Source organism: Sciurus carolinensis, chromosome 8 (assembly GCF_902686445.1).
Source record: "Sciurus carolinensis chromosome 8, mSciCar1.2, whole genome shotgun sequence".
In the NCBI taxonomy this organism is placed as follows: Eukaryota; Metazoa; Chordata; class Mammalia; order Rodentia; family Sciuridae; genus Sciurus; species Sciurus carolinensis.
This window is the reverse complement of record NC_062220.1, coordinates 86,233,421-86,242,665: the sequence shown is the minus strand read 5'-3', so window position 1 is coordinate 86,242,665 and position 9,245 is coordinate 86,233,421. Positions and strand designations below refer to the sequence as shown.

At 39.3% G+C, this 9,245-nt stretch overlaps 1 non-coding gene across 1 annotated transcript; it reads left to right on the top strand.

Moving 5' to 3' along the window:
• The first annotated feature begins 1,835 nt into the window (after window positions 1-1,835).
• Window positions 1,836-1,908, top strand: Trnaa-ugc (transfer RNA alanine (anticodon UGC)). Its single transcript has one exon. It is a non-coding gene; the product is annotated as a tRNA-Ala (tRNA).
• Window positions 1,909-9,245: the final 7,337 nt, after the last annotated feature.

Genomic DNA, 9,245 nt, shown 5'->3' with positions numbered 1-9,245 from the left:
ATTAAAAAATGGCTCTACGTTTCATGGAGTCAATGTGCAGTAATTTATTAGTTGTGTGCCTTTGTTGTGTGTTTAAATTATTTCATGCTTTTTATTTTAATAAATAATATTCGAACATTTTTGTTCTTAAAATTACTCCATGTTTGGTTTTCCCTTAGGATTGATGCCTGGAAGTATAATTAGTGAATAAGAAAAAAAAAAAACAGCTGGTATGGTGGTGCACAGCTGTAATGTCGGCTACTCAGGAGGCTGAGACAAGAGGATCACAAGTTCCAAGGCCAGCCTGGGTAACTTAGTGAAACCCTGTCTCAAAATAAAATGAAAAATAAATTTAAAAAAGTACTGGGGATGTAGTTCTGTAGCAAAGTGTCTCTGAGTCCAATCCCCAGTACCAAAAAAAAAAAAAAGACTGGGTGTGGTGGCTCATGCCCTTAGTCCTGGTGACTAAGTAGAGTGAGGCAGGAGGATCTCAGCAAATTTGAGGGGAGCCTGGGTAACTCAGTGAGACCCTGTCTCAAAAATTTGAAATAAATAGAATAAAAAAGGGCTGGGGATGCAGTGCAGTGGTAAAGCAACCCTGAGCTCAGTCCCCCATACTGCACAAAAAGGAGAATGTGAAATACTGAAGGCTCTTAAATAGTGTCAAATTGTTTGCCATGGAGCCTTTGAGAAGCGACTAGGTCACTTCTACCTTCCGGAGTGAGAGCTGAGACCTTATTAAGGAGGCTTGAGGAAGCCTTTTTACCCTTTTGCCATCCATGTGAGGATGCAGCAAGAAGGTACATCTGTGAAGAAAAGAGCTCTAACCAGACACCGAATCTGTTGGTATATTCATTTTGGATGCCCTCATCCCCAGAACTGTGAGCAATGTTTCTATTGTTCATAAATTACCCAGGCTAAAATGTGTTAATAGTAGCCCAAAGGGACTAAAACAAAATGCACAGTAGTTTTTTTTAAAAAAACTTTATTTATTTATTTTTTATTTTTTATTTTTTTTGGTACGGGGGATTGAACACAGGGGCATTTAATCACTCAGTCACATCCCTAGCTTTTTTCATTTTTTATGAGACAGGGTCTGGCTAAGTTGCTTAGGACCTTGCTAAGTTGCTTAGGACCTTGCTAAGTTGCTGAGGCTGGCTTTGAACTTGCAATCCTCCTGCCTCAGCCTCCCAAGTTGCTGGAATTACAGGTGCATGCCACTGTACCCAGCTAAAATCACTTTTTGTTGCAGTGCAGGTATTGCCATTTACTAGATGAGGAAATTGAGATATACAAAGTGTGAATCCCTTTCTTGGAGATAAGGTCTCACTGTGGTGCCCAGGCTGCTCTCCACCTTCTGAACTCAAGTGATCCTTCTGCCTCAGCCTCCCCTTTGCTGGGGTTACAGGTTTGGGTGCCACCATGCTCTAAGCCTGACTTTCACCTGACCATTAACAGAGTTTGGAGTAGGTGCTGTGTGAAATGCAAAAGGAATAAACTGAAAATTTAGACACCAGTAACTATAAAACAAGGTGACTTAGAAGAGGGTGCAAAACAGGTCAGAAGGGTAATGCATTGGTGCCCAGATTTCTCTGGGTGTTCAGATTTCTTTTGTCTGGCCCATGTGAAAACCTTGGGGTGGGTGATGGGGAGTGAGGCAGTGGTAGCGTCTAATCTGGGTTATCAAGGCTGAAAGGACTTTGACAGCATGGAAGACAGGAGGGATAGAAGGAGGGGCTTGCTGTCTCTTCTAGAGTAAATAAATGTATGTGGGGAGACTGAAAGAGGTGAGATTTGAAGAATAATTTTTGGCTAAAGAAACAGCCACTTTTGTGTTTTCAAGGTATACTTGGGCTGGGGATGTAGCTCAGTTGGTAGAGTGCTTGCCTTGCATGCATAAGGTCCTGGGTTCAATCCCCAGCACCACCAAAAAAATAAATTATATTTATTCTCTCATCTGTCTTCTGACTGGAACCATAGAGAATTTCAAAGTCAAGAAAAGGAGGTTCTTGCTGTGCAGAAACCCTTGAGAAAAAGCAAAGGAATTTCAGTGAAGATCAAACACCTGAGAAAAATGTTTGCCCCAAAGATGTTCAAAAGGCAAGGAGGAAGCTTCTCTATGAAATGTAGGTACCATCACAAGGCAGATGTACAGAACCAAGATTCCAATGGCTAGGATGGCGTTATGGTTTAGATATGAGGTGTCCCCCAAAAGCTCATGTGTGAGACAATGCAAGAAGGTTTGGAGAGAAATGATTGGGCTACAGCCTTAACCTAATCAGTGAATTCATCCCTGATGGGATTACCTGAGTGGTAACTGGAGGCAGGTGAGGTGTGGTTGGAGGAGGTGGTTCATTGGGGACATGGTTATGGGGTATACATTTGTATCTGCAAAGTGGAGTCTCTCTCTCTCTGCTTTCTGATCACCATGTGAGCTGCCTCCCTCTGCCACACTCTTCCTCCATGATATTCAGCCTTACCTCAAACCTCAAGGAATGGAGCCAGCCTTCTAGGGACTAAGATCTCTGAAACTGTGAGCCCTCAAATAAACCTTTCCTCCTCTATACTTGTTCTGGTTGGATCTTTCAGTTGCAGCAGCAAAAAAGCTGATTAAAACAGATGGCAAGAAGAATTGGCCCCTGCAGAACCCAAATTGACGTCATCAGGATCAGAGGTACCAACCATGTGAGCCCAGAGGTCTAAAAGGTGTTAGAACTTCTTCTTCTTCCTCAGTGGCACCTTTGTGGAGCTCATCGGGGCTTCAGTTGGCATGCTGAGAATTGTGGAACCATGAATTACCTGGGGTGGGGGGACGCCAAACCCAAGGTCAGTTAATAAACTAATCTAAAAGTGTGGTTATGGCAAAATTGATAAAAAGTCAGTTGGATTGACAGATACCACTGGGTTGCTGATCTCCTGGTAAATAAGGTACCATCTGCATGGATGAACTCATTCATGAGATCTGTACTATTGGAAATGTTTCAAAGAAGCAAATAACTTCCTGTGGCCCTTCAAATGATCTTCTCCAAAGGTAAAATGAAGAAAAAGACCACCCATATGGTAAAAAGTAGAAATACTGGCAGCAGGGAAGACCAGATCAACAGGCTCATTAGAAGGACAAACTTAAGTTATCTACTATGGTGTTTTTACATTCTGACCAGTTAATAACCAATGACTCGAGTTGAAAAGAAAAAAAATAACACACACACACACAATCTTCTTGGGGCTCTGTTAGAAGGATTTTGCCAAAAATATTGTTTCACCCTATCCTGCTGTTGGTTTTTAGTAATGCACAGCATTCATTTGTGATGGTATTTGCTTTAAAAATAAACATCCCAGGATTGTTTTCATTAAGTTTATTAAATAACGCCTAAGTATCACATTAAAATACTGGGCTCATTTGGGTAGTAGATTGCCAAACTCCTGTGTTTTGACCACTGAAAGACTTTTCTTGAGATGACTGAACGTCAGACGATGACTAGCAGTGTGGGCTCACAGCAGCTAAAGGCCTAACAAGCACTGTCAGGCAGCCGTGCATTTCAGCTGTTCGTTTTGCTGAAGGCAGATAATTTATGCTGCATCCCACACCACAGAGCAAGTACATAAAACCAGAGAGGAATGTTAATGGAAAAAACATTAGAAATTCTTAAAGTGACAGGGATTTTTTTTCATTTAACTGATGTAATCAGATTGCTGTATTATCAGATTATGAACAAATTTAAATGAAATGTAGGTGCAAGAATTTTATAAGAGTGAATAAATACAGTATATTTGATTTTTTTAAAAAATCTGGCATGTACTAGGTATTAAGAAATTTATTGACTAAATAAAGGAATGAATGTATATATATATATATATATATTTTTTTTTTTTCTTTTTCTTTTCTTTCCTTTTTTTTTTTTTTTTTTTTGGTACTGGGAATTGAACTCAGGGGTACTTGACCACTGAGCCATATCCCCAGCCCTATTTTGTATAGAGACAGGTTCTCCCTGAGTTGCTTAGTGCCTTGTCTTTGAACTTGCAATCCTGCCTCAGCCTCCGGAGCCACTGGGATTACAGGCATGTGCCACCATGCCCGGATGGAAATGAGTATATTTTATTATGTCCTTAATACACATTTTTGTTACTACAAAATTTTACTGAACTGGAAATCTTTTTTTGCTGAAGGAATTATTGTAAGATGGATAAACCTTTAAGCAAATGTATTTGATTTTATTTTATTTTTTGTTAGAATTTTTGAGACATTTGGCTTTGACATTTGGCTATGACTTCATTATACAATACAAAAATATTGGCAGAATATTAATCTTAGTTCTCAGGGACATTTCAAAATTTTCAGTTATCTCAGATAAATTTCTTGCTTAGTTTAGTTAAACAGTGAGAGCCAAACCATAGGATGGCCAATCTAAAAGTGTTATGATACACTGGCTAAATTATTTCTTTCTAGAAAAAACTGATACATTTTCTTAAAGAAGTTATTTATGATGAGAGCACTGATCCACAATAATGAGTATATTTTGCTTACCCTACTCAGAAAGATGGGCTTTAAATTTAATTAACAAATAGCCCTCTGATTATAGTTTTGCAGTGAATGAAGCAATAATAGCTATTGAGTATTAAACATTTATCAGAATCTACTAAGGCCTAAACTAAGACATAAATTGTCTCATTTTATCCCCTCTCCAACCTTAATAGATACTATTATGATCTTCATTTTACAAATGTGGAGGAGGGGCACAAAGTTCCTGTCACTGGTTCAAGGTCACAGAGCTAATGACAGGTGGGGTCAGAATCCAAACAGCTGATTCTAGGTGTTCAGTCACTGGGATTATTGCCTTTCTGTATGTTCAGCTTATCTAAGATAATTCATAAACAGAATCATTTGAAACTTATCTCAGTTACCAGTGAGTGTGCAAGCTCTGTTCTTATTTTTTTGGTGTGGTGCTGGGGATGGAATCCTGGGTCTTAAGCATGCTAGGCAAGTGTTTGACCACTGGTCTGTCTCCTGCCCAAAGTCTATTCTTCTGCTTGATTTTTTTAGGAGAGTTTTCACTTTCTTCAACTTTCTATTGATTTTCTATTCTTCAGTCCTTAGGAAGTAGGTAAGTTAGTAAATTTGCCTTTTTGAATAATAGTGTGATAGCCAATCTATATCAACTATTTACTTTGCACCGGGCACTTTATAATTGCTTTATAAACAATATCTGATTTAGTCATTACAACATCCTTGAGGAACACACTATTACTATTAATCCCTGCTTTACAGCCCAGGAAACTAAAGCTTAGTGAAGTTAGCTACTGAATTTCAGCAAAAGTAAGCAACCCAAAGTCATGTCGGTTAAGTAAGTAAACAGTGAGTTTGAATTTGAACCCAGGGCGTTTGACTGACAGCCTACCTAACTGCCTCCCTCTCCTGCCTTCTTAAACCAGAAGCAGCGGGGCTTGTCCCCGAGCAGGTTCAGACACCACTTTCCCCTCCCTTCTGAAGCACACCTCATGCAGACTTTCCCAGTCCACCAAGTGAGAAGCCTGCGAGAGTCAGACTCCCATAGAACATCTCTCTGAGCTCTATCAGGCCTCCACATGTTGGGATGTTCTATATAGATTTTTTGTTTTCTCATGGCTAGAACATTGACAGCCTTCAAGATTCCCCTGAGGGAGTACAGCTTTTTTTCTGACATGTGAGCCACTCTGATTGCAGATGGTGGGTGTGGATTGCATCTGTCTTGGGGCTACTTCTCTCTCACTTACCAGCTGAAGTGCCCCAAGCGCTTGCCTGCTTCTTTTCGTTCTCTATTTCCCACAGATTTTTTTTTTTTTCTTCTCTTTTTAAAGGTGAAACATAGATGTTTCTGTTTCATGTCCCGCCAGCTGTCTGGTTTACCCCTCTCACCACCAACTGGAGCAAATGGAAAGGAATACATTTGCTAGCCTGGGACTGACCCAGGCGGTCCACCTTTGTTGGCTCAGTGGGTGACCTCCACAGGGGAAACACTGTGAGTTTTTGTAATCTTGCTACTCTCCCTGGGAGGTCTTTTAAGGGCTGGGTACCTAGGCATGTTTATCTAGCAGGCCTTTTTTTTTTTTTTTTTCCTCTCTCTTTTTTCTTCCACCTAGGTTTGATCTTGCATTCCACTGCTAAATCAGATAACAACAAAAACTAATATCTGTGATGGAACTTTACAGTTTACAAACCACTTTTGTATTTATTCTCCCATTTAACCCTCACAACCACCTAGGGTAATGAGTATTTACACATTTAGGGCTGAGAAAACTGGCTTAAGGTGGTTGAATTGTTTCCCCAAGATCTTTTGCTTGGGAATCCTGATGATACAATAGCTTTCCTCCGCTGGCTTTACCAGGTCCTCATGCCTGCTAGGTAAGTACTCCACCACTGAGCCACCTCCCCAGTTCTACAATAGCTTTTCAGTAGCAAGATCACCAAGTGGATGGAAATGGAAAGGTGTTTCATACCATGTAAATTCTTTGTAGCAGAAAACATTTTGGAATTTGGAGGTCAGCAAGGAGGCCAGTCTCTAATAGCTGTTCAATAAATTGTTATTGAACTGAACTAGTCAGATACTGTCACTAACTTGCAATGTGCAATTTAGCCTCAGGCAACCTTTTTAACCCCTTTGCCCCGTATTGCTTTTTTTTTTTTTTCTCTTTCCACATTTTTTTTATTGGCACATTACAGTTGTACATAATGATGGGAATTATTGTTATATATTCACTCATGCACACAATATAGCAGTGTCATTGGCTGATATTCTGCCCCATGTTCTTTATCTGCCCTGATGGTCTCAAAGGGTTGTTGTGAGGATCAAATGAGATCATTTAAAGCTTTATGGAGTGAGATCAAAAGGAATTATCATTATGCTCATGTTTTTAACTCCAAATTTCCCTGGCAAGCATCACACTTTCTATTTCCTTTACGAATATCTTTCTTTGAGATAATCTTGTCTCATAGATTCTGTGGGAGTCTTTTAGTGAAAACTGCATCCTAATTTTAAAAAGAGAAGTAGGAGTAAAGGGAAGCCAGTGGGAGTAAAAGGCTTAAGGCGAAGGGTAAGTACTTGGCCCTGGAGTCAACACTTTTAAAGAAAGACAGAGGGCAAAACAGTTAAGGAGCAAGTACAACAGCAAATTCCAAGAGAGTTCTTACTGTGAGCCAGACTCTGTTCCATATGCTTTTTGTGTCTGAATTCAATAAATCCTTCTGGTGTCCTTATGAGGAAGATGCTGTTCGTATCCCCACTGTACAGATGAAGAAGCAGCCATCAAGTGGCAAGTCATGTGCACAGGCTGGGCAGCAGGGAGGGGTAGGTAGAATGGAACTGGGTTAGAGCTTTGCTGCAGGGCTCAGGTGCTTCACATTTCATTGTGCCACCTTTGGGGTCAAGGTGTGAGACAAGCAGCCCATGGGATAGCTTTCAGAAAATTGAAGAACATACATAAGGAGAGCAGCATTCAATCTTGCTATAATGTAATTTGTCATCAAAACACTTTTTGCTTGCTTTTCAAACACAGATGCAAATCCACAAATCCATAGCATTGGTATATAATATTTTGGAGGTCTTTCAATCTGTCTTTCAACCAGAATCTATCCTAGCTTTTTTCTCTGGTGCTCTCCTGATAACTTCTTCTTTCCCCAAACTAGAGTACCTGTAGACTAAGAATGAACTTTCCTAACTTTAGCTTCCTTGCACTGAATAAAGCTACTATTTTTTAATCTAAATTTTTGAAATAGGCTTATGTTAGTATAGTTTGAAAATGAAAGGCATATGAAGGCATATCATGAAAATTGTCTCCTGCCTTTCATCATACCTAGTTCCCACACACCCCAGTTTGGTACCAGTGCTATTAATTTTTTTTTTGTACCAGAGTTTGAACCCAGGGGGCTTAATCACTTAGCCACATCCTCAGTCCTTTTTATATTTTATTTAGAGACAAGGTCTTGTAGAGTTGCTTCAGGCCTTGCTAAAGTTGCTGAGGCTGAGCTGGGGTTGTGGCTCAGCAGTGGAGTGCTTGCCTGGCACATGTGAGGCACTTGGTTCTATCTGCAGTACCACATAAAAATAAGTAAATGAAATAAAGGTAATGTGTCCATCTACAACTAAAAAAATAAAAAATTTGCTGAAGCTGGCTTTGAACTCACAATCCTCCTACCTCAGCCTCCTGAGTCACTGAGATTACAGGTGTATGCCACTGCACCTGGCCAGTGCTATTAATTTTTAATGTATCTTTTCAGATTTTCTTTATGAATAGAGAAATAATTATGAATGTCCCCCCCAACCTTTTTAACTCTAAAGGTAATGCTGTTATGCATCTTCCTTTTTTTGCCTAATGTCTTGGAAATCTTTCCATATTGTTACTTAAGAGAATCTAATTTTTTTTCTTCCTCTCTTTCTATCTTTATTTCTTCCTTCCTTTTTTTTTTCAATGCATCGTCATTCATTTTATTAAACTAGTCCCCCATTGATGGTCATTTGAATTTTTTAATCTTCTTGAGGCTACCATTTCAAATTGGGGAGTGGGAGTAAACTAGGACAAGAAGTAAAATCCAGAAAATCTTCAAATATAAAGTTGTGATCTGGCGGCAAGAATGAAAAAAAATTTCTGGCTCTGCCCTGTGATGGAGCACATCTGGAGTGCCAGAGGCTTGCATTTTGACTACAGCTGTTCTTGTTGGAGAAAGAAAGAAAACAATCTATTCTGGTAAAACCTCAACACACCTGAGCTTGGTTTGCTGCAAAGTCTCAGGGTGAGGACAGATTGACAGCTGGTGTATGAGCTGCCCAAAGGTAAACTCCTGTAATAAAGAAATTGATAGCATGATAGATAGAGGTGAGATAAGGGCTATTATCCACAGGTAAAGTTCTTTCAACAGGCTGCTACCAATTCTCATATATAACTTTCAGTTGGAAAAAAATAGTTCAACAGCTCTATTCTTAAACCTTTAAGTAAGCTCTGACACCTTATCAAAGAGCAAGGGAGATTTGTCTTTGTACCTTGGACACATGTCAAATAAAAAACTTCAGTAAAGGGTAAAGTATTTAAAATAGAAATGATATGTCTTAAGCTTATGGTATTTAGTACTTTATTAAAAGCTTATTTTGATGACAGGATCTAGTAGCAATTTCATCTTAGACTTTCTAAGGTTAATAATCACAAATATGGGATTTCATTTCAGAGTTTTGATATGAATCCATGAGTTTTTTTTTGCATTGAAAGATAAGGAATAGTTTATAAGTGATCTCACAAGA